The 24,997-nt window shown below is 47.8% G+C and overlaps 1 protein-coding gene across 1 annotated transcript in view; it reads left to right on the top strand.

Moving 5' to 3' along the window:
- Window positions 1-24,997, top strand: part of LOC121153684 (signal-induced proliferation-associated 1-like protein 3) — a 209,357-nt gene that overhangs the window by 488 nt on the left and 183,872 nt on the right. The window lies entirely within an intron of this gene.

Genomic DNA, 24,997 nt, shown 5'->3' with positions numbered 1-24,997 from the left:
GTGGAGATTTGGCCGATAGAGAATATGGCATATACGAGGCACGTCTGTTTGCGTTATTGTCGGCTTTCAGAGAAAAGATATCGATTCCATGGGGGTGGCGGTGAGTGTAGCGTATCCGTAGTTCGCTCTCGATGCAGGATAGCTGCCGTGGCCTGAGAGGATTTTCGGAGCTTTGGTTGCGGAGGCAGAGACCGGTTCACATGTACGCTCTGGCGTTCACCAGCTGTGTGGCCCTGCGCACCTGACTTCACTGTGCCTGGGTTTCCTCTCTGTCTTTGTGAAGTGGGACTTTAAAATAGCAGCCACCTGAGAGTGCTTTGAGGCTGTAGTGAGGCTACTCTGTGCAGAGCGCTTAGCGCAGCAACGGGCACCGTAGCACTCTGCAAATGCTACAGTTTATTCAAGCGTTTGTCCATGCTGGACCCCCAAGACCCACTGAGGGTTGGAATGCCCGACTGTAATCTCGGGCTCTCCAAAGGGCCAGACTCAAGAACTGGCCCGGTTGACTTCCCCTCCTGCAGCCTTCGGTTTCTCGTGTAGAAGATGAGATGACCCACCAGCCTCGGGAGATTGTAGGATTTGCAGATGGCGTTCCGGCTCCAGAGCCGTCTTCTCACCATGTAGCAGCCCCCAGCTCCAGGGACAGTAATCGTTCTCCAGTATTCTCCATCTGGCCCAGAGACTGCCTCCCTGTGGGCTGTGACTTGACAGCCCTGTGCTCCCCCACACGCTTGCTCCCAGCCTCAGGGTCCCATCTGTGAAATGGTAGTCATAGGACTTCTCTGCCAGGATCGTTTTTGCTGATTGCAGGAGATAATTTCTTGTTTAGCAGGGAGCGCAGGGCTGACACCTGGTAAGCTCTGTTCAATGCATCTTTGTGTCCTGGGCCCCTTTCTGCTTCCCTTTTGCACCTGTAGGGCAAAATGAGGATGAGGTAAATGGCTCATTCTCCCCCACACCTGCTCTCTATGGGTTACATTGTGGAACATACTGCAGCCTAAGGACTTGGGAACAGGTGATGCGAGTATGCCCATCTCTCGCCTTCCACACCAGATATTCATTCATTCCAGTGCTTTACCGACCTCAACGTCACACTACCCCCTGAGGTCCATCTGTAGACCCCGGGGGGGGGGGGGTCCCCTAATGCTGTGATATGGACACTTTAAACAACACATCCAACCTGTACTTCCCTCTTGTCTGGCCTAATAGTCACCATCATAGCAAATGGGGCAACATTGGTCCCTTTGCTCAGACCGGAAACTTAGAAGTTGGCTCTTCTTCCCCGGCCTTCCCATGTCCGGTTGATTGGCAAGGAGGATGAAACAGCCATTTTCTAGGAACACCACTATGTTGGCCCATAGTTGGCCTCCCTTATGATGGCAGTGAAGACATCACCTCATCTACTTGAGTGGCCTTTTCAGATAAGGTTGATCTCTTTTGTTAAAACCACCAAAGAGTAACATAGGTAAACACCAGCCACATATGTGTTTATCAGAGGCAGAGAAGGCAATACACACAAGGCCACAGATGTGGCCTACAGGCATGGCTTTCAGGGTGCCTGTTTCTGCAGATTGAGCCTGGTAAAGATAGGCTGAGGTGTTAATTTATCTCTGAAAAATTATGTTGTCAACGGGTTCAGATATCCTGCAAGGGAAGGTGGCTATCCCAGGGATTCCAGGGGACAGTGTGTGCACAGCTGAGAAGAGACTGAGATTTTTTTAGGTTTCTGTAGGTTGGATCTGGGTTCAGAAATCTGTCATTGTGATTTCATTTCATGATGGAAACCTGTGGTTTCAAGCAGATTTGCGATGGTCACCAAATGTAAGGTTCTGTTGCAGTGTGTGTATAAAACTATTTTTTAAAAAATATCTGGGTTGGTCTCAATGATTAGTGACAACAGTGCAGGGTTTTTAGCAGTCTGTGGAATAGCCTCAGTTTAATGGGACTCTTTTTGCAGACATTGCAGTTGTTGGTGCTAAACAAAAACAGAATTTAGAATGTGCAATGATTGGCATCCTTTTTGTTGCAAAATATTATTTTGCTGATAAATTTAAAAATAACTTGCAAACTCAATGTATTTATATAGTATCAGAATTTATATAGTAAGTCATTTCCTTTAATGTATGTGTTCTGTTAAATCAGTTTGCATTTGCATTTTCTTTAATTTTTAATACTGTTCTAGTCATGGCCTATATTTCTGTGTATGTATGTGTGTAATTGGGTTGAAGTCAGAAACATGCATACATGGATGCTCTATCGCTCCATAAAAGTAATTTTTAATGGTAAACAGAATTAAAGACAAATTTTAAATGCATGTCCAACAATATAGAGATGTTACGGGAAAATAAGTACCACTTCCACTTCAAAATTGCATGCCTCTAGAGATAACCACTTACTGAGTTAGTATGTACTAAGTACTGTGTACTAGTGCCAAGTTTTAGAGATTTCGGAGTGAGCAAAACTGATCAGGTCTTGGCTGTGGCAGTTTGGGTGGGGGCTTTCCTTGTTCTTCTGTGCTTGTATTGATGTATAAATGCATTTATCTATTATCTTCCTCTTGCACCACTTCCAATTAAAGGAAGAGATCAGGCCGCACGTATTTGTGACCTTTTTTCAATCAACAATTGAACATAACTCGCCAATTGCATATAGCTGCACCCATATTTTTTTTATGGAGAGACCGTCCTATCATCATTTCCCTGGTGCTGGCCATTTACCTTGGTTTAAAGACTTTCTTTTCCCTTTGAAAACAGATCCAGTGCACAACCTGAACGTTAGCTGTGGGGCATGGCGCATAAAAGCAAACTCTGGGAACACATGACTTGCAAGGTTCAAACTCTGAATGCTTCGTACCAGTTGTAATACTTGGGCAAGACATTTGTCCTTCAGTTTCCTGATAAGAACCTGAAAATGTTACCAGTTGCTTCATCATGGAGCAGTTACTGAGAGAGTTCAGTGAGATCATCGGTGTCGAGCATTCAGGGCAGGGCCTGGTTAAGCTGTTACAGGTGTTCCATCAAGCCTACAATCACTCAGACCTCACAGGCACGGGGCTGGAGACACCAGGCAGAAAACGATTCCAAAGCAGGGATCCAACCTGGTGATAGGAGAGGCTTGGACAGAGAGACCCAGCTGCCCTGGAATGAAGGGAGGAAATGGACAAAAGGAGATGGACCAGTGAGGTGTCCTGACCACAGAGTGGTGGTGGTGAAACATCCAGGAGAAATACCACTGCTTGTGTTTGCAAGAAGTATGTGACGATTGGAGGGAGGCTTGGCGGGCAGACAAGTCTGGGTTCATGTTGCAGTACTGGCACTAACTTACAAGGTGTGCCTTGAGCTTTTTGGTTTTGAGCAATATTTATTAGAAAGGAAGAATAATACACAAAGAGAGGGAGAAGGGGATGGGGAGAGAGTTACCTCCCACCACTCTCCAAATGGCAGCAACAGCCAGGGGTTGGACCAAGCTAAAGCCAGGAGACAAGAACCTCATCCAAGTCTCCTTGAGTGTTAGAAACCCAAGTGCCTGTAGACTGCGGCCTTCCCAGGTGCATTAGCAAGGAGCTGGATCCAAAGTGGAATGGCCAGGACTTGAGCCAGCACTCCTTTAAGGGATGCAGGTGTTGCAAGCAGTGGATTAACTTGCTGTGCCACATCAACTCCAGTTTTTTTTCCCCCCCTTGATAAAATGGAGCTGTTAGTGCTCCTTCCCTCAGTGGTTGCTGGAGGCTGAATCATACATGCACAGGACTTCTCTGTGCATGGGGTTATTGTGGTTTGCTGCAGTTCCTATTAGTCATTGTGACTGAATTGACAAACTTAAGACCTACCTTTACTGGGGATTTGGCAGTGAACAAGCTGGTCCAGACCCTTGTTCTCCATGGGGTTACTTTCTAGTTGAGGGAGACACACACTAGCCAAGATTATTCTGATTATTTTTTTTTTAAAGAAACAGTCCTAACCTGCCACTTTCTGATGATTTTAAGTATGATGGAGAAAATACAGGGTAAGAGGAGAGAACGTGGCTGCTGGAGCAGGATGGTGGTGGGGAAGAGGTGGTTACTTTCCGCTCGGTTGGGTAGAAAAGGCCATCTGAGAAGGGAGCCCTATGAGCCAAGACCTGATGGAGCTGGAGGCAGCAGCTGGGCCAAGGGAGGAACATTCCAGGCAAAGAGGACAGCAAGTGTCAGAGCCCAGAGCCTGCAAAGAGCTTCACAAAAACAGTATCATAGTGGGGCCCAACACAATGGCTCAGTAGCTAAGTCATTGCCTTGCAAGTTGCCAGGATTCTGTACGGGTGCCAGTTTGCATACCCACTGCTCCACTTATCAGCCAGCTCCAGTTCTCTCCTAAGTCAGGTCCTTAACTGTAGCCTCAACCCAGGTCCCCACTACTTGGCGGCTGTGACACACAAGACTCCTGTTCTCTGAGTGCTGTACCAAACCAAGGGAAATCTTTTTCTAGGAAGGGCAGGAAGAGAGGCATATGTCCTCTTCCACTCTGAGGAGCCAGGCGATGCCCCCAGTGCACTCCACGGCTCCAGGCGGTCTGGGTCAGCATCCGAGAGGCTGTCATGGTAACAGGATCCTCGAGGCTGAGCCGAATATTGCCCTGTATGACAGTGTTCTCCCAGAAGCCCTCGGTCAGCGTGTGCAGCTGGGCACACACCTGGATAAAGCAGTGAAGCTGCTTGGCGGGATTGGCAGAAGGTGGACAGTAGCGGGAGAGCAGGAGCTGGGTGAACTGGGGGCTCAGGTTGTAACCCATTTGGGACAGAGCTGGCTGCAGCCCCTGGTAGCTCCCATATCAGATAGCTTGAGCCTAGGGTGTGAGTTTCACATGTAAATCAAGGGTGGGGATTCACAGAGATCAAAGATGCCCTCCTTGTTTTATCTTGGCTAGGCTAGGTGAGTGATGCAAAGTGTATTTATGTCAACAGGTATAACACACCTTAAGCTGTTGTCCAGCAAAGGCACCTTCTGTGCCTGGTGCTGTGCTTCATGTTGGTGTGCACTCCCTGTGTTCTGAGGTGACAGGGACTGTGGTTATTCCTGTGGTTCCAGGTTAGGACGTGGAGGCATGGCAACGAGCTGCCCTTTGCTCAAGGTTGACAAGAAGTGGTGGCAGATTTTGAGCTGGCATTTGTTTCAGTCTCTGTTGTATATGCTCACATCAGAGTGTTTGAGGGAGCTGGGGACTGCGTTTTGAGCAACGAAGACTGTGGAAGGGTCTTAGGTAAGATGAATTCCACTGTCAGTGTTAGTCCTCAAGTTTATATTAGTATTGTGCTGGTTTGAAACCTGACCAACTGACAGCACCACTCCTTAGATGGTGCTCTAGGTTTCCAGAGGGCTGTCTTTGGAGACTGAGGAGGAGTTAGAGAAACAGGCTTTCTGTCTGCTGATTTGCTCTCTAAATGGCCTCAACAGCTGGGGCTGGGCCAGACCAAAGCTAAGAACTTCACCTGGGTCTCCCACATGGGTGCGGTGGCCCAAGGAGGTGGGCCATGTTTCACTGCTTTCCCAGGTGAATTAGTAAGCAGTTAGTCAGAAATGGAGCAGCCAAGACTCATACTGGAGCCCATATCGGAAACTGGCATTGTGGGCAGCAACTTAACCCACTGCACCATGACATTCACTCCTCAAGTCGACTTCCAAGCTTCTGCTTTGCACAGGAAGCCTCTTCCCCAGCCCCTTGTGCTTGTGGATGCCTCCCCTCCCAGCTCTAGGCTCCTGTGGTTGCTGTTGGTTCCTCCTGTGGGCTCAGCAGCAGCGAATCTTGGTGCGTGTCTTGCCCTTGACATTGCAGGGGAATTTTCAAGTCATTGTTCCAGACTTTTCGGCAGCCTCATGGTTTGGGGCTCTGTGTCTCAGGAGCAGGATGGATGTGGGCTTTGTGCCTGGTGAGGTCATCTGTGGAGGGCCTGAGCTTGTTCATGTCCCCAGGGGGTGATTCCGCACAGTCCCTTCCTGCTGCGAGGCAGTGCCTAGCGCAGAAGAGATGCTCCATCTGCGGTGTCTGCGGATGGAGTGAACGCTGGCCAGCGTTCACGGGCCTCTTAACCGTGCCCAAGACACTGTTCTGAGGGCTTTTTATCTCCATGAGGTAGGTACCCATGCCACTCCCTTTTTTTTTTTTTTTTTTTTTGTATGAGGAAATTGAGGTTCAGAGAAGTTTAAGTTACAAGACTGGTGAGTTCAAAGGCAAAGATTCCAAGCCAAGCCACTGACTGCAGAGCCTGGACTCGTAACCCCCACCCCAGGAAGGGACAGTGCTGTGCTCAGGCGTCCCTGACCACCTGTGCCTGGGGAGCTTCGCGGCATGTTCATTCCAATGAAGGAGTGATGTTTCTATGATTCTGGCATCTGCTTTACTATTCGACAGAAACTAGCTGGTTGTTTGGTATTATGGAGGAATTCTTGTAAATTTTTTCAGATATGATCATGATATAGTTCTTTCTGAGAGAAAAAGTCCTTTAAGCTATACATTGTGAAATATCTAAGAGTGAATTCTTGAGATGTGTGGGATTAAGTGTGTGGAAAGTGAATGAGAGATGCAATAAGATTGATGGTAAACTAATCCTCATGGAAACAATGAGGACTCATTATAACTTATGAGTTTAAAATGACTAGTCATGAGAAGTTCAAAACAAGTAAACAAATGTCATTTGTGTGCCTCAGACCCAAGTGTATGCCTGTGACCAGTACACCCTCAGTCCTTTTGTTTTTCTCCTTCATTGTGTGAGTCAGGGTTTTGGAGACCACATAAAGCAGGTGTCCGGTAGCAGTGAGAGCACTTGGCCAGGCACCAGCAGCCACGTGCTTCCCCTGCTCGTCTCCTTCCCCGGGTGACAATGGCAGCAGCCTTGGACTGGTGGCAGTGAGAGCGCCTGGCCCGGATAGTGGCAACAGCCTTGGAGTCGCTGAGGCCTCTTCCCCACTCCCCCACCTCCCGCCAGATCTGTTTTTCTCCACCTGATGGTGCACCCCACCCACATTTTTTCCCAAGACTTGTCTCAACAGGAGGCCTCTGCTGCTCCCTTGATCCTCCCCTTAGGACGGGTGTACCATGCAGACCTTCTGGGGCCCAGACTTCCCTTCTCCCTTGTATGAGCCTTTGTTAAGGCCTCACGTAGAAGCAGAATTGAGCCTTGCACTGCAGTGAGAGGCAGGGAAAGTGCCCCCCTTCCAGGAATGACATCTGACAAAAGGACAGGGGCAAGATGCAACTTGTGACCGCGCCTCCGTCCTGAGGCTCTTTCTGATCAAGCCAGCAGCTCATGCTCATTTACAGCTGCATGCACTCCCCGCCCTTTCGCAGCAAGTAGGCGCTGCTGTTGTTCTGGCTGGTTTTGGAGTGTGTAACTTCATAGCACATCCGTGTGGTGAAATCCTCAAGTGGCTGGGGCAGGACAAGAGGGGCACGTGTGGGGTTGCTGCTGGTGGAGTGGCTGACGTCGTGCGATCCAGCGGAGTGCTGGCGCCGTGTGCTCCACCAGATGACAAGTGCTTGCCTCTGGTGTACTGCTGCTCTGGCCACTGCTCTCAGCGGCCAGGGCAAGGCCCATAGCCCATCGGTTTCCTCCAACTTCTCTTCCATTTCTGTTCATTTCTTTCAAAGGCCCCTTTCTGCAGTCTTTTGAACAGAAGGGCGGTAAAGGTGGAGAGACTGTAAGGAGTACCGCCTCCAGTGGAGGTGGCTTGAGTTTCGTGTTTCCCAGTGTGGACTTTGTGTTGGTCTGGAAGACAGCAAGCTTCTCTCCACTCCTACCCCATACTTCTGAGTTTTTAGTTATTCACTCATCAAGTACTTGTTGCTGAACAACATCCCAAATTGGTTGGAAGCATTGGTGTCGAACCCCCCCCAGAAAGCCAGTCACTGACCTCAGGGTGGTGGAACAAAGCAGGTGTTTATTGCAAAGTGCAGAGCAAGGAGCTGAGCAGCTGCAGCTTCATTCCTGGGCTCCCTGAGGAGTTAGGGGTGAAGGTTCTTATAGCCAGAAATTGGCGCTGAGAGGTGCATGATCAGCTCATGTCCAAGTTCCTGGTTGGTCATTGGAGTGTGTGACCTTCCTTTGGTCAGTGATGCCATGCTCTTTAGGGGATTTATGATGGCCAGGTGGGCTCCAGTTGGTCTGGAGGTTATATGAATGCGGCAGTTACACTCTGCCCAGACCTGGAATTTCCCTGCACAAATCACTGCTGGACAACACTGGCCATTGAGATTCTTATCTGTTGGAGAAGTAAGAGACTGCTTGAGTCCAGTGGTGATTAGAATCCAGTAGGGCCAGATGGATCACTCCCTTAAGCTAGGGAATTCCTTCTGATGGAGGATAGGCAAGGATACCTTGGGCTTGGGCTGGGTCCCATTTTTAATTATGGTGGTTCAGTTTCATATTCACTGAGCTGAGCACCACTCGAGATGAGACATGCAGCTGTGAGCAACACAGGTAACACTTCGTCATTCTGGGGTTCACATCTGGTGTCAGTGCAGGGGGGAATCAGTTAAAAAGCCAAGTGAAAAATATGTGCTCTGTTAGATGGTAATACAGTGTAACGGGGGAGATATTATGTGGGGGAAGGGGGTGAGAAGCATTAGGTTGGAGGGTGTTGAAATCTTGGGTAGGACCACTACAGGACAGGTCTGAAGGAAATGTGGGACGGCAAACACTGGGGAAGTCTGGTCAAAAGGAGCAGTGCATGCAAAGGCTTCAAGGTGCAGGGTGAGTCCAGGGAGAGTGGGAGTAATGGATGTGCAGATGGCTTGGAGTCCAGCACACATTTGCCTTTGACTGAGGTGGGATAGTATTACAGGATTAGTTTGTTTTACTGAACTTTGTTAAAGGTTGAATAATGAGCACAGGTATGTGGAACTAAAGGAACGCAAAATACTGCGTCTTCCAGAGACCACCACCATCCCAGAGTCTTGCTGGTGACTGATTCCTTGACACCACATTATTTGAGTTTCCTGGTTTAAATGACATGGAAGCATATTAAGTTGCCTTTTTATGGGTCAAGAATGGTTGACTATCGGCAATTTTACGAGTTTTGGCCTAATAGCTTCCTTTCAAAAGCAGGAGGAATTTCCTCAGTCCTTTCTTGCTCTAGGCCTGATGGTCAGAGGTTGGGGCTGCCTTTCTCTTCCTACAGCTCATCCTTTCAGGGATCGGCTCAACAGTTCCTCTGACACCAGGGAGTGAAAACCCCTGCCCCATTGGTAGCTTCAGACCCAGGTTTGCTGGTAAACCTGACAGGAGGCTGTCCTTCTATTAGGACCTTCCCAGAAGGACAGTGTTCTTTGGGTTTCTGCATCTTGATGCCACTGGTTTTGAACTCACATCTCCCTGGGGGACTTGTTGTGGGTTTGGCATGAGTGTTATGGTGAGGGTGGACCCGGACTTCTGGGCATTCTGGGTCAGCAGCTGAGCAGGGTTGCCAGCAGTGTGCCCAGATGATGTGTCCAATAGGGTATGTGGTAACACCAGAACTGTTCTGGCTGTGGGAGGAGGCCCTCCTGTTTGCTGCACCCCCGTACTGATGAGAGCTGCAAGTCTGTGGGAACCCCAAGCCATTGGGTGGCCTCCCGATGATGGGGATCCAACTGTGGGAGAGCTCAGGAAGTTAGGGCAGATGGAATGCCTTGACCACAAACAGCGGTAACAGCAGCAGCAGCAAACAGGTAATTAGCAGAGCATCTATTATGTTAAAGCACCACCCAGCAGCTTCACACGAAGGGCCTCATTTTGCCTTCCACCGACCTTGAAAGATGAATGCATTTTCTGCAAAAGGGAAAAGTGAAAGTAACATCTTGAAGCTAGAAAACAGGGATGACGCGGTAGAGTCACGCAGAGGCTGCATCTTTCCCTCCTTAGCTCTGCGTGCGCTTTCAGGGGCTATCAAACTTGGGCAGTATCCTCCAGGGGGGCTTCCTCACACACAGGCTGCCAGGACCCCCCAAAGCTTCCTTCTGCCTTAGAAATTTGCTGGTGATGCTGGGACTCCTAACCTGTAATATAGGAAGCCCAAATGAAATTGGCTCATACAAGATTTATGGTCTCACGTAACAAATGCGTAAGTGGACAGTAGAATGGGGGTTGATCAGGCCTGGCATAGTAGCCTAGTGGCTGAAGTCCTCCTTGCATGTGCTGGTTCATATCCTGGCAGCTCCACTTCCCATCCAGCTCCCTGCTTGTGGCCTGGGAAGGCAGTTGAGGGCAGCCCAAAGCCTTGGGACCCTGCACCTGCATGGGAAACCAGGAAGAAGCTCCTGGCTCCAGGCTTTGGATCAGCTAAGCTCTGGCCGTTGTAGTGAATGGGGAGTGAATCAGTGGACAGAAGATCTTTCTCTCTCTTCTCTCTGTGTATCTGCCTTTCTAATAAGAATAAATCTTTAAAAAAAAAAAAAGGCGGGGGGGAGAAGAGGGGTTGACCAAGCAGTTCCACAGTGCCTGCAAAAACCCAGTCTCCTTCATGCAGCTCTGCTATCCCTGTTTCCACGGTCCACAGGTGCACTGCATGACCGCGACACAGTTACCATGGCTCCTGTCAGTCCACCTTTCAGGGACCATATCCAGCAGCTGTAAAGGGGGAATCTCCCACTCATTGCTGAGTCCCTGGTACCCTGATTCCCCTCGTTTGTCATTGGCCAGAATTGTGATGCCTGACCATGTCCAGACGATCATGGGCACCAGCCGTCAGGGTTACCCTCTTGAAACAGAGGCTGCAGCCAGTCTTACCTGAAGTGTGTGGCACTGGGAGGAGAGTGGGTATGGGAATAAAACCAGAGTGCTGCCTGTATTTGGGAAAGAACTGGGAAAGGGAGGTGGTTATTGAGAGGCAGAAAGCTAGATTCGCTGCAGAAGTGGATGGTACAGAGCAGAAGCACAGTACCTGTGCATTTTTGTATCATTGTGCTTTGTTTTCTAGTTATCTGAAACGGGGCCTAACTTTTTACTCTTTAATCATGCCCACCTTTGCAAATGTGTGTGTCTCTCCCTACCTAGGGTAACTAGCAGTCTTGTTAGGATAGCAAATATTTTATTTGATAATTTAGGGAAACCCATGCTAGCTGGCAAGGTAGCAGGTGGAAGGCAGTGTGTGTGGACATTGAGTACACTTGCTGTGTTCATACACACCTGAATCTCCTCTCTGCTCCTGACCCACCCCTGGTCGGACTGGGTGGGGGGCTCCTTAGAGAAGCTCAGTGCTCCCACCCCAAGGAATGCCTTGGTGGTTACATGGGAAACAGAAAGGATGCATATCAAATACTTATCCCTGGTACATGGTAAATGGTCAAGAATGTGGCCACTGCTACCAACATTTTAAATGGTTACTAAGTGTCCTGTGCTCTGCCCCTAACCTGCGAAACAGAGCCGACTTGGACAGACAGTGGTTCCCTGTGGACACCTTTTGCTCCTGCCATGGCCACAGTATAATCAGGTGTTCACCACACTGCAGAGGGGCTAGAGGAAAGATGCCCAGGCTGTGGAGACAGACTGGAGTCGCTGTGTGAAGTCTGAGATCCATCATGGGCTCCTTGTGGGACCTTGCAGAAGCCACTTAGCCTCATGGCGTCTCAGTTGTCATGTCTAGAGGGCGGGGCTCAGAGCGGTAGTGGTCCTTTAGGTTGTTGGGAGGAGTCAAATGCATTAAAGCACCTGAAGCATTTGGAACCTGGTGGTGCCTGGTCCCCAGGGAGTGCTCGGTGTGTGATGGAGGGTGCTGTGCATGAACTCCTCTGTGCCAGTTTATTCACAGGGGCTGGGAGCTTCCTGAGGGCAGGGTCTGCATGATTCTTGATTACTGCATGACCCAGTGCCTGACTCAAAGCAGACTTTCTTTGCTTCTGTCTTTCTTTGAGGCGCAGAGACACACAGACTTGCCCGCCATGACCCGGTCACTGCTGCCTCCCAGGAGCTACGGTAGCAGGAAACTAGAGGCAGGAGCTAGAGCTGGATCTCAAACGCAGAAATCAGATATGGGACATGGCTGCCTTAACAACCAGGGGAAATGCTGTCCCTACGTTACTGGGTGGGAGGGCATGGGAGAAAAAGGGGAAGAAGGACCTTTCTTACTATTTTCCCTTCAACTGCTGAGAATTTCAGCCTTGACCGTGAGTTGATTGTATTCTGTCTTTTGAGGGCACAAGTGTGGACGTGACTTAGTCTGAGGACAGCTTGTGTTTCTTGCTAAGGGCTCGGCATCAATATCCCATGCCTCACCTCCATCCCATTTTACAGACAAGTAAACCAAGGCCCAGCGGCAGCACCTTTCTCTCCTCACATCATCTGTTGTAACAGAAGCTCAAACCATGAAGCCACTCTGGCTGGGTCAATTCTCAGTTCTACAACTCTGTTACTGTGTGACCTCCAGCATGTGACTTCTTTGTTTATCTTTCCCGTGTGTTAAATGGCAGCGATAGTGACCCTCACTTAGCGGGTAGCTGTGAGTGTTTGGAGAGGTGATTCCTGAGGAGTGTGTACCCTCGTGCCTTTTGCACAGTTGAGCACATAGCTCCTGGCTGTTGTTGCTGTGTGTCCGACACTCAGTTCTGCTTCCAAAGCTGGGCCAAGGAGTTCCACAGCAAAGTTTAATCATTAAGCTACAGCTAGCACCCTGTCTGCAGGCGCAAAGGAGCCCAACCCCGGGCTGTGAAGTTGTGAATGGAGCAGCCAGGTGCAAGCTCAGGGCAGGGGCTGCTGTGGGCGCAGATCCAGGCCTGGCTCAGTCAGCGAACAGGTGGCCGGGCTCCTGAAACCGAGGTAACAAGCCAGCTGTCTTTGTTACCCTTTCTGTGAAGCCCATTCAGACTCCTCTGACCACGTGTTTGATGAGTAAGGTACCCTTTTATTTCCTGCCCCGAGAGGGATTGCTGGCAAAAAAAAAAAAAAAAAAAAGCAAAGCCTCTTGGGGAGCGCGCCTGTGCACGAAGACCAAACATCCCTGGGGAACTCCGGTGGCTGGCGTGTTCGTGTGGTTGTTGAATAAGTCGCTGTTAGAAGCTGGCACGGCAGGTTCCCGTTTCCGCATTCCAGACACCCACAGCAGGCTGGGGGAAGGCACCACCCCGGGCCAACCTGGAGAGCCCAGGCAGGTGGCCTTTGCCTTGGGAACACAGGGGACAGGAACCGCACCTGGGACTAAGCTGGCAATCACCTGCCTACTCAGTGATCCAGGGCTGCGTTTGGGACGTTTCTTAGGTGAGTGACGTTTATTATTTATTAGCTTTGGTTGTGGCTTGTAGAGAAAGTTAATCGTGTGTTTCTTCCTCTCAGGAGTTAGGCTGGTGGCGCTTTTGCTTCCTTTCTCTCTCCAACCCAGCCCTACCTCCCCCCACCCTGCCCAGGTATGTTTACCTGCTCCTAACCGCGAAGAAAGATGGAGAACACTCTTTCCAAGGAAAGGAATTGGTGGCTGACCGGTTGAGGTCTGCTGTGGGTTGAAGGACGTTCCGGTTGTGTGGTGCTGGGTGGGTGAGTGACGTTCACTCGCCAGGCCTCAGTTTCCTTTTAAGAAACAGGAAACAGCAGCATGCAATAATCATCTTTGTAAAGTGCTCAGAAACTGGGCACAGAGTGGTGCTCACATATCAGCCGTCCCCATGTCCCACCCCAAACCCTAGCTTTTCTGTTCCATGTGTGGCTTTATCTTTGCCTTCTCAACTGCTTGCTTGCTACACTCTGGCTGTGTTGCACTCCTGTTGTTCCTCAGAGCCTTGGTCCCGACTATATCCACCCTGTGTGTCCAGGTGTCCTTCCCACCTTCAGGTCATCTTAGCAAGGCCTCCTTACTAAGTAGCACTTTCCCCATCACTCACCCTCTATGCTGCTTTATTATTATTATTTTTAAGTTTTATCTTACTTATTTGAGAGAGACAGGAGATCTTCCATCCATCCACTGGTTTACTCCCCAAATGGCCCCAACAATTGGACCTGAGCCAGGCCAGGAACTCTGTTCGGATCTACTACATGGATGTCGGGGGCCCAATTCCTTGGCCATCTTCTGCTTTCCCATGCGCATTAGCAGGGAGATGGATCAGAAGTAGAAGAGCTGGGACTGGAAGCGGCTAGCATTCACTACTACCTGACATGTAGTTATCTGCCTACCCCTTGAGTGTAGGCTCCATGGAAGTGCAGGGAAGTCTGTATTTGTTCTTGTAGAAGGTTTTAGGCATCTCGCAGGTGCAGGGTAAATTATTCTATGAATGAGTTGATGCTGTCAGGCACAACACTGTGAAGATGGACTGCTGAGGTTGGAGCGGAAGGTCATCATATCCAGAGCCCTGCAGAAGTGGATAAGGTGACATGGACTTGCCTCCCTTTGGTCGCCCCACAGTTTTCTGGGACTTGCCTGTAGCACTAGCCCTCTGGCTTCCTGTCCTTTGGCCTATTCAGCCTGGGCCTATAGCCTGGTTTGTCGGGGCAGCCATGGTGTAGAACTCAAGACTTCAGTCCTGGAACATTTAGACAGGAAAGGCCTTGTGGAAGACTTTAGCCATACATACACTTATGCATGGGAAACTGACTTTCTGTCCAGGCTGTCTTGTGTTCCTGCAGCAGCAAGGTCGGAATGCCTGGGAAGTGAGAATTAACTGGCCAGGCCCAGATTATCAGTCTACCTTGCTTTAATAGGCAATAATTCTTGCTCTGTGGCTGAGCAGGTTTTAATTAAATTGTGAGCTCGAAGAGCCTGACGGTAAAAGTTGACACGTCCTCATCTGTTCTCTTGCTCCTGGTGTCGTCAGTTGATTCTGTGAAAGTACTCTGGGCAGGGTTCCCCAAGATTCAGATCAGTGGCTCTCTTAGATTCCTTGTAATAGGGTGGGACTGGAGGGACCAAGGTGTCAGTGGGCTTGGTGCCACTGGGTCACACACCATTGTGCCTGGGGATTGTTGCTGTTCTTGAAACTTCCCATTCTGATCCTGGCTTCCTGTTGGTGCATACCCTAGGAGGTAGCAGGTGATGATTTAAACACTTTGATCCCTGCCAGCCAATGGGAGACCAAGATTGAGATTCTAGCTTTGGCTTGGACTGGTACAGGCATGGGAGAAATGAACCAGTAAATTCTCTCTCTTTAAATACAATGAAAAGAAATAAAGTGTCTTAAAGCATACCATCTAATGTACTTTTAAGTTAAGATGTGACATGTTAGAGGAACTGCTTTTTCAGCAGTTGGCTGTTTCTGTGAGCTCCAAGTGTGGTAGTTTTGGACTGGCATTGTAGACCTTATCAGAGGCCATTTCACATAAAATTTCAGTCCTGGCCCTGCCTGAGCTCTGGGCGTAGTGCTTATTTTCTCTCCACCTGTTTCCTTATCTGGTATAATCAATTAAATTAGAAGTTGTGTGAGTTATATGTAGTTTGTACTTACAGTGAGAGCAAGTGACTCAATACTGTGCTGGAACATAAAAACTGCTCAGTAAAAAGGGATGAGAATCATTTTTATGAGTGACTCAACCCACCTCTCCTTTTTAGAGATTCTACTTATTTGAAACACAGAGTGATGGAAAGCAGGAGAAACAGATCTTCCATCTGCTGATGTATTCCCCACACGTATGCATTAGCCAGCGTTAGGTCAGGATCCAGGGATGCAAGTGCCTCAGCCATTGTCCACTGCCTCCCAGGCACATGAAAGTGTACCATGCACTTGTACAACTTGGGGTGGGCACCCCCACTGAAGGCCTAACGCCCAGCACTGCAAGGCCTACCCCCTCAAGCTCCTCCTTAGTATTTTTGGCCCCTTTTTTGTTATGACATTTTTTCCTTCTCTTTTCGGCCCCTCAATTGTCAGCATCCTCCCACAGCCCTTCGCTCATGGCAGCATGTGTCTTTCTGCAATTCTTAATGGTTATGTAATTCTGTGTCAGAAATATCAGCCTGTAAAGGACATTAGTACACTTACTGTCCTGCATGTGGCCTTTCTCGCACTGGACACTGTAGAAATGTCTCCCAAGTCTTCCGGTGATTGGTGTCTGGTCACATTTGGCCAGGGTAACACTGATACACACACAGTCCCTTTGTTTCTAGTAGCTTTTTTCCCCCCAAAAATTATTTTTATTGGTGGCCGCCTTTATTAGCTTGCAGGCATCCAGCCTGCTTACCCACCTTGTTTAACTTAAGCGCTAAGCCTTTGAGAACGAATATGAAGTAGTGTCTTTAGTATAATGATGCCTCTTGACCAGATAGGAGATATATTTTTTCAGAGTTCTCACCAGGTCCAACACAATGATGAGCCATCTGTTTTAAATGCTTTTAATTATTAAAAAATTATTAGTAGATTAATTAGTCATACCCAGATGAGTTATGCTTAATGAATACTTACTTGAACTAAGAAGAAAAGGAAAGGTTTGTGGTTTTTCTGTATTAGCAGCCTGTTGGAAATTAGAACATGTGGGAGATGATTGTTGATTTGGAATCAGCTGGCAAATTTCATTTCAGGTAGGAAATGTGTCTTCGTGACCCTTGTACAGTGTTATTTCAGGTAGGGGTTTGTTCTGGCTATCTGTAGCTGCACAAGAAGCCACCCCCAAATGTAGTGCCTTAACATGACAACAGCATCTCATTTCTCAAGCCTCTCCGGTTGACTGAGGTTCAGCTGAGTGACTTTTCTGCTGGTCTTGCTGGAGGCCTGCAGCATGCCTGCAGCCAAACAGAAGATGGGGCCCGAACACTCCAACGGGTTTTCTCAAAAGATGTCATCCTGAGAATGATGGGGGCCCTGTCCTTCCATATAGATCAGGACCTCTTCCTCCCAGGGGCCTTGCCAACCTGTAGTTAGGCTACAGGACAGTCCAGGGCTTCTTAAACCTTCAGGCGTGATTCTAGAGCTGGCCTCATATCCCTTCCACCTCATTCTATTGGTCACAGTAAGTCATTCTATCTGCCCAGTTCAGTGTGGGAGAAATGAGTTAGAACTGCAGTCCTGGGAGGTGTGGTTCATAGAGGCTCTTGTTGGATTCTGGCTGTCACAGAGCTCGTTGTTCTCACATAAGGGGATGTGCAGGGCTCAGTAGGATGAAACAGTGATGCAGGGGCCCAGCTTCCCCCTCTCTGCTTTGCCACCTCTGGGCTTGTGGCCTTGTGACAGCTGCTGTCCTACATCCTTATTATGGGCAGAGAGAAGCAAAGCTTCGCAGTCAGGAAGTATAGGCCTTTCCCGAATTCCTTAGCCAAAGTCTGCATTTGTCTCTGATTAGAACTCTGGGGCATGAACAGCCCTTCCTGCAGGGAAGTCTGGGAAATACATCTTTTTAGCCCAACTCATTGCCCCCCTGAGCAGAGGTTTCAGGAAGGACTCAGGGAGAGTGGACCTGTTGGGACAGGCACCTGCAAATGATCTGTTGAGATGGCTACGGAAGTGCTGGAGTAGACAAGGCAGTGTGAAGTCATATACCAACTGTTAAGTTACTAAGAAGAGCAGGATACTGGGTTTATCACAGAGGCTGTGAGGGTCAGAGAGATAAACACTTTTTTAGAGATTTGTTAAACTGACCAGGAACATTGGTAGGTCTTGACCAACTAATTGCTTAGCTCATTATCTTCTTATGTAGACATTTGAATTTCGACTAACGATTACAGTAGCTAGGCCCATTAAAGGCTTGGTTTGCGTGAAGGAACTGTCCTGAGTGCTTCTCAGGAACCAGCTCCTTCACAGTGACTGTAAGAAGTAAGAACGCCAGCATCCTTTTTTCTCCAATGCAGGAACAGAGCTTGGGAGAGGTTAAGCAACTTTCTTACAGTATTTGTTGAGGCGATGGTGTAATGGAACTGAAACACAGTCTTTGCCAGTGTGTGTCCCTGGAGACCACATGTGGAATCATTGAGCCATATTGCTCTAGTTTATTTATTACAGGAAACAGTTCTTATTGAAATGAACACGTAAGTGACAACAGAACAAAACAGTGAGCTGGAAACCTCTCACTACTCCCTGCCCTCCACCCCCACATCCTGCCTCATTGGTTCCTTTGTCAAGGACTTGCTGTGTTTTCTTTCTTACCTCTGTCGTGAAGTTTACAGTCTTTTGAAGATGGCCCCTGGGAACACACAATCATGATCCGCTACATGATACACTGGCATTTTTGATTCATGTGAAAATGTCCGTCATAACCGATAGCCCTCTGTGTGCCCAACAACGAGAACATGAACAATAGTTCACAGTTACCTGTGTGTTCCTCTGTTGGCTCTCCTGCCTGCTGTCCCAGAAGTGATCCTGGAGTTTGAACACAAACAGGGTTTCTAACACAATGGCTTCCATCCGCTAGTATCTTAAATTTTGTAAGATCATTATGTGTTTTTAAAAATGAATTTTGAGTAACCTCACCTACCGTGGGTTGGGTTGGGGGTGGCCTTGGAGGAGATGTGGAGATACTGAGACCTGGCAAAGACCCAGAAGGCCAGCTCTGAAGAAAACCTGAAGGAGGGTCTCAAGTCATCCCTCATCTGCTGTGACGTAGGATCAGATGTGAGTGGGTAAGAGCTGCCCCTTGTGGACGAAACTGATGCCCTGAAGCTGAAATAGTGGGCTGAAGATGAACCTGGGAAGAGGAGAAGCCAGCGGGTGCCTGTCCTGGCTTTGTCTTGTCTCTGGGATCTCAGTGGGTTTGATTTCCCTGGTTGCATTTTCTTCATGTGAAATAAGAGTCACATCAGCTACTGCTTCAGGGGTTGTTTTCAAGTCCCTGGTGTTAAGTCAGAAATACACTGTTCAGTAAGTATCTGCTGTTACTTGGCGTTGCATTCTGTTACTTACTAGATATTTTGGAGATAACTTCTACTGTTCGCTCCAACACTGCAATAGGAACAGAACACTGCGCACTAATGAGTAATGATAATATCCAATATGTCAGATCCCGCAATTGTCCCCTTTTTGCTTTTTACTAATATGAAGATAATACATCAAAGTTCTCAAAGCCAGAAATATCCAAGACTCCGATGAAGCGCTGCCTGGGCCCCTAGATGTCCAGCTGCTGGTTGATGTGGGCGACCCTTGACAGAAACATCTTGTGGACTTTGGCCAGAATATCCACTGTGTTTGCCTTCACAGGTAGAGTGATGGTTGTAGACATCATTAAACACATGTCAAGACATTAAACTGACTTTTGAATTTTATATAGAGAAATACACATTGGGTGTCATCAGTTTTGCTTCTTGTTTCTTATTGATTTGTAGGTATTCTTTTCTGTACCCCAGTTACTAATCCTGGGTCAGCAGAATGCTCAACCTCATGAAAGTTTTATGTTTTTTGTGTCATCATTTTCTTGGCTGTCTTCTCTCCTCTTTTTGTCCTCCCCCTGCCTCCATGGAACTATTCTGTGTGTCCCCAGCTCACAGTGATCTTTCTCGTCTTTGGAATAGTCTTGAATTTGGGGGCATTTGTATAGATGTACGACTATTTCTTTTTTTTTTTTTAAAAGATATATTTATTTATTGGAAAGTCAGATATACAGAGAGGAGGAGAGACAGAGGAAGATCTTCTATCTATCTTTCTAAAACTGGCTTGTTGCAGTCACAATCCAGTTGGGTCCATTGTTGGATTTGGTTCACCTGCCCTGCTAAGGCACATTTCGCCTGTGGTTTTCCCCTGCCTTCCCCTCGCCTTGTCTCCCTGTTGAGAAGAGTGAAGACTTCTGTATTCAGGTCTGGGTTTGATTGTGTCCCGCTGTGGTGTTTAGTGTATCCTTCTGTTCTCGTGTTTCCTGTAACTAATAGTTGGATTTGGAGCCCAAGTGAGATGGGTTTGAGATGAATCTCCCTGTCCTTGGCTGTGCGGCCCTGCCACACACATGCACACTTTGGCTTCCTTGCAGAGAAAGCAGGAAGTTGTCCTGGTGTTGCTGTGTGTATCCGTAAAGCCCGTCTTCTCCCTGTCCTGGCCGCGGACAGTTACTGTCTGGATCCCGCAGCATTTGGGGTTTGCAAAAATTGTGACAGTGTAATTGTGTTGGCCTTTTTATTTATTAGCGGGGGATATTCCTCTGAGAGAAACCTCCCTTCATCTATAATTCAGTTATCCTGAGGGTACTGTCTCTTTTGAACTCTGGTTTACATTAAAAACAAGTATCGAACAGTTGGGCCCATGGTTTCTAATCTGCTAATTTCCCCACCTTTGTTGATTCAGTCTTTTTGGCTTTGTTTTCGTCCTCATTCATTCAATATTTACTGGTCTCTGCTGCTATACTCACCTGCATCCTGAGCCTGAGAAAATGAACAGATGAGCTAGTCCTGGTTGGTTCCAGTCATCTTGTTGTGTTGACTTGGGCGCTGGAGTTTCACCTTCGACCAGGTGGGGCCCTGTGTGTGTGTCAGCGTAACCAAGGAGAGAGGCTCCAGACTGTTGTTGACATTCTCTCCCTCCCTTCCTCTCTCCCTGGTCAAGTGTTTTCAGACCTGACCGCCTGTGGAGAGTTCCTGCTGCATGCCAAGGGATTAATTCTTCATGCTTGGGGCACAAGAGGCTTTGAGCATGTGGATTTCTTCTGATCTGCATCTCCATTCCTAGACAAAAGAACAATAAAAGGCTGTGCTCCACTGGAGAGAGTGGTCCTTCTAATAGCCTGGCCAGGGCAAGCTCTGACCCCACTACTGTTGTCTGGGTCATAAATTCTTGAGAGCGATAATACACTTGAAATCATTAGCATGCTTTGAGGCTGGTTATGCATTATATTGCACAATATCTAAGGACCTTTTTTGTTTGTTTCTGGTGACTACATTTGTTCCCTCTGTGGGGAGAAGATTTGATGTGTATCGATGTACAGTTCATTAGTTCATTCAGTCATTGATAAAGTCATACAGCAACTACTTACTGAAAATCGGGCATTTCAGATGTTCGGGGCTTAGCCCAAGAAGGTTCATCTTCCTGGAGATTGCGTTTAGACTGAGGGACATCGATAGCAAAGAAGCAAACAAGTTAGTAAGATAATTTCAGGTGGGGATGAATAATGCAAAGACATAAAAGCCGCACAGTGAGAGAAACACTTGGAAGGTGGAGGGCTGTCGTGGGAGGTCGGACGGGGGTTGTGACACATTAGCTGAGACTGGACTGGTACAGAGGTGCCAGTCTTGCCAAAATAAAAAATTTAAAAAACTGGGCTAGAGCTTTCCTCACTGAAAGAACAGCCAGTGCTGAGAGTGAGGCAAGAGGATGTCTGCTGTCAGAGAACAGGCAGTGCAGCTGTGGCAGTAGCATGAGGTTGAAGGGTAGGCAGGGAGGAGAACCTGGTTGAGAGTTTGGCTTGGATTCCGAATGGCGCCTCTCATCCTCTCTGGCTGCTGTGAGCAGCACAGGTTGAAGAGGTACAAGTGGGACAGTGAGGGAGGATGCTCATCCTGGAGTGAGAAAGAGGCATGTTGCAGATCCATGTGGTGGCCTTGGCACTTGGGAGGAATGTGAGATCCAACAGAACTTGCCAAATGTTGGTTAAAGAGTGGGTGGTGACTGGGGTGGATAATTTTCCAGAGGGTCCAGATTTTGGTGTGCAGGCCCCAGTCCCCTTTTCCACGGGTCACTGTTTTTGCTAAACATAGCCTGTGTAGCCCTCCACAGAGTAGATTTGCTTTCCCAGCATGCAGTTGAGGGAAGGCAGGCCCTGTGGCACAGCTGGGTGGATTTGCGCTTGTGGCCCCACTGTCTATCCTTGCTTCCCTCTTCTCCACAGGCTGCTCCTGATAGTAGCCAAAAATCTGTGCCTCCGGTTTATGAGATCAAAAGGTTACCAAGTCCACATTGGTGATCTTCCCATATCCCAAGTCACCTAGATCCTGACACACCTTTCGTTGCAGTATTTATGACAAGGGGAAAACAGATCCTTTGGGTTGCTGACATGTAAGAAACTGTACATGTGGCCCAGATAAGGCGTCTCTGGGCCATGGACTTTGAGTTCCTGGGCCTGATTCACTGACTGGGCTGAACGTCTTCTCCAGCTTTCACATGGGAAGGGAGCGCACGCCCCACCCAACCCCGCCATGGGGTATGTGTCACATGTGGTACCTTTACAACCAAATGGCTGTCCTGGGTGTCCTTTAGAAGAAGGTGTCTCTTGTAGCCTCATCTGACACGTGGCTCCCGTAAAAAGTGGTCTTGACTTTGGTTTTGCCTCGATTCAGCCTTCACTGCCATCCTCCCACCCCCCGCCCCGCCCCAAGGGACACCTAGAGACACTGATCTGCTGGTCCTTGCATTTAGGCCTTGTGGGAAGGATTGGATATCAGTCATCTTTGAAGTTCAGTTGTTAAACTTTTATCAAAATTTGTAAAAGCCCCATGTTGATTGTAAATAGTTCAAACCATGGAACAATTTTTGAAGTAAAGCATGAAAGTCTCACTTCACCATCTTGGCCCTGTGGCATGGTTCTCTCTAGTTTCTGCCCCAAGGGACATTAAATGCTATCCACCAGTATTAGTCTGTGCAGTAAATTGTTGTTTAAAAGCCAGAATGTGGGACTGACATGGTAGCATAGCTGGCAAAGCTGCTGCCTCTGATGCCAGCATTCTATATGGGCGGAGGTTCAAGACCTGGCTGCTCCATTTCCAGTCTAGCGCTTTGCTAATGTATCAGCGAACTCAGCAAAAGATTGCCCAGGTGCTTGGGCCCCTGAACTCACATGTGAGACCTGAAAGAAGCTCCTGGCTCCTGGCTTTGGCCTGGCATAGCCCCAGCTGTCAAGGCCATTTGGACAGTAAAGCAGGTGGAAGATCTCTTTTGTCTCTTCCTGTCTCTGTGTAACTCTGACTTTCAAATAAATTTTAAAAACTTTAAATAGTATACAAGCACTCTGGCTCTTTATATATGTGAACTTGAATCTTAATTTCTCTGTTCCTCAGTTTATTCATCTGCAGAATGATAGTGATGGTCCTTACCTTATAGGCATGAAGATTTAGTGCATTGATGTGAAGTTAAAGTGGTGTCTGGCACATGAGCACTCACATATTATCTGTTTTGGTTACATATTATGTACAGCTGTTTCACAGACAGTCTAGGTATATTGTCCTGCAGGTTGCACTTTTTTCTCAGTCTTTCTTGGTGCGCTCTCATGGCACAGGACCAAGGTCTCTGACACTCTTCGTAACTGCACAGTGTCCCATCCTATCAGTGTCCTGTTGCTGGACATACTGATTGTTCTGATCTTTCAGTATTGTAGCTCTGAACATCTCTCACACATGTGCCTTTGTTTGCTTCTTGATTTTTCTTAGGACAAAGTTCTAGAGTTGCAATTATGGAAACAAAGAATTGTGATATTTCTTGCTGAGTTGTATTTAGAATGACTTTTTTAAATGAAAGATTATTTGAAAGGCAGGGCTCTAGAGAGAGGAGAGAGCTTCCATGCACTGGCTCTACACCTAAATTGCTACAACAACTGGAGCCAGGATCCAGGCCCTCTCGGTCTCCCACATGAGTGATAGGGGCCCACGTGCTTGGGCCATCTTTTGCTGCTTTCCCAGGCATGTTAGTAGAGAGCTAGATTGGAAGTAAAGCAGGCTGCGCTCAAACTGCACTCTGGCATTGCAGGCAATGGCTTGAATTACTGCACCACAGTAAGAGTCTGTCACTGCTGCATCCTGTCTACCCAAGCAGGAGTCCAGATTTTTCTAGATTCTCATCAACATTGGGCTCAAAATGTATCTTACTCTTTACTACTTTGGTAACCAAAATGCACTCCTAATAATTTCCATTGACTTCTGGTAACTTTTTAATGTTTCCTAGTACATATGGATTTGTAGGAGATCTTTACATATTGAAGGCAGGAATCATTTTATTGTATGTTGCAACTTGATATTCCTAGTTGTTTACCTGTTTAACTTTGTTTGCATTTTATTTCTTTTTATGAAAGATGGAATGACAAGCAGAGAAATACCTTTTGTCTGCTGGTTCACTCTCCACATGTCCAGGACAGTCAGGTTGACGGCAGGGCCTGGAATTCCATCCAGGTCTCCTGTGTGGGTTCCAGGTGCCCAAGTTCTTGAGCCATCATCTGCTGCCTCCTACCTGCATTAGCAGGAAGCTGGATCATAAGCAGATGTGGGACCTGATCCCAGGCACTCAGCAAAAGGACATGGATGTCTCAAGCAATGGCTTAACATGCTGTGCCACAACATCTGTCTCACGTTTTAAGTGTTTTAATGTTATCAAACATACTGAGGCTTTGAAGTGTTTCTATAGTTAATAGTTAAAGCTGTTTTTCCTTTGTGTGGTTTACTTTTTTGCCTTTTTTTTTTTCATACTTTGGCATGTAATTTAGGATGAGATTATATTTTCTTCCTAGTTATTTTGTGTCTTAATTTTTTTACCTCCAGCATCTGACATTTATTTGACCATTAGGTTTAAGATAAAAGCTGTAACGCCTTCTCTCTAGAAGTTAGCCAGTTTTCCTCATACTGTGACTGCATAACCCATCCTTTCCCACTAATTTTAACAGTTGAATGTGAGCTAGGCCCTGGTCTAAGCACATGACTACCTTTCAGTGCTGTCTCTCAGCTCCACATTCAAGGGGAGAAGCTGAAAATAAGGAAGTGGCATTGCCTGGCTTAGAATATTGAGGGTTTATTTAGCAACCAGCCTCTATATGTGTAATAGTTCCTCAACAACTTTTCTTGTAATTTCTTTAACTCTCCTTTTCTCTACTAGTAATAATTGTTTTTGGTGTTTCTGTACTATGGTCCATGTCTCTCTCTCCTGGTCATGGCATCCATGATGATGATAAATGCTAGTGAGGTTGTTCCTGTCCCCCTCCCAGAGGGCATAGTTAGGCAAGAACTGAATGGTTTTTTTCCGAGTCCCTTGAAGAAATCCATAGTGGCCACCCAGGCGGTGACAGTGTCACGAAGGATTCATCTGTCACTGTGCCTGGGCCTAACCAGGGGAGAAGCAGACATCAAGCGTGACAGCTTGAGTGCATACAGCAGTCGGCAGTGTTCTGGGGCCGTTCATCGGTGCAGGGATGAGACTGAAGGAATGCAGCAGGAAGCCAGTACATTGAGCCCACACTCTGAGAGCAGCCTTGGAGC

The sequence above is a fragment of the Ochotona curzoniae genome, unplaced genomic scaffold (genome assembly GCF_017591425.1).
Source record: "Ochotona curzoniae isolate NIBS_2020 unplaced genomic scaffold, NIBS_Ocur_1.0 contig_2699, whole genome shotgun sequence".
NCBI classification, from domain to species: Eukaryota; Metazoa; Chordata; class Mammalia; order Lagomorpha; family Ochotonidae; genus Ochotona; species Ochotona curzoniae.
The sequence above is the reverse complement of the archived record's forward strand: the minus strand, read 5'-3'. Positions and strand labels throughout refer to the sequence as shown.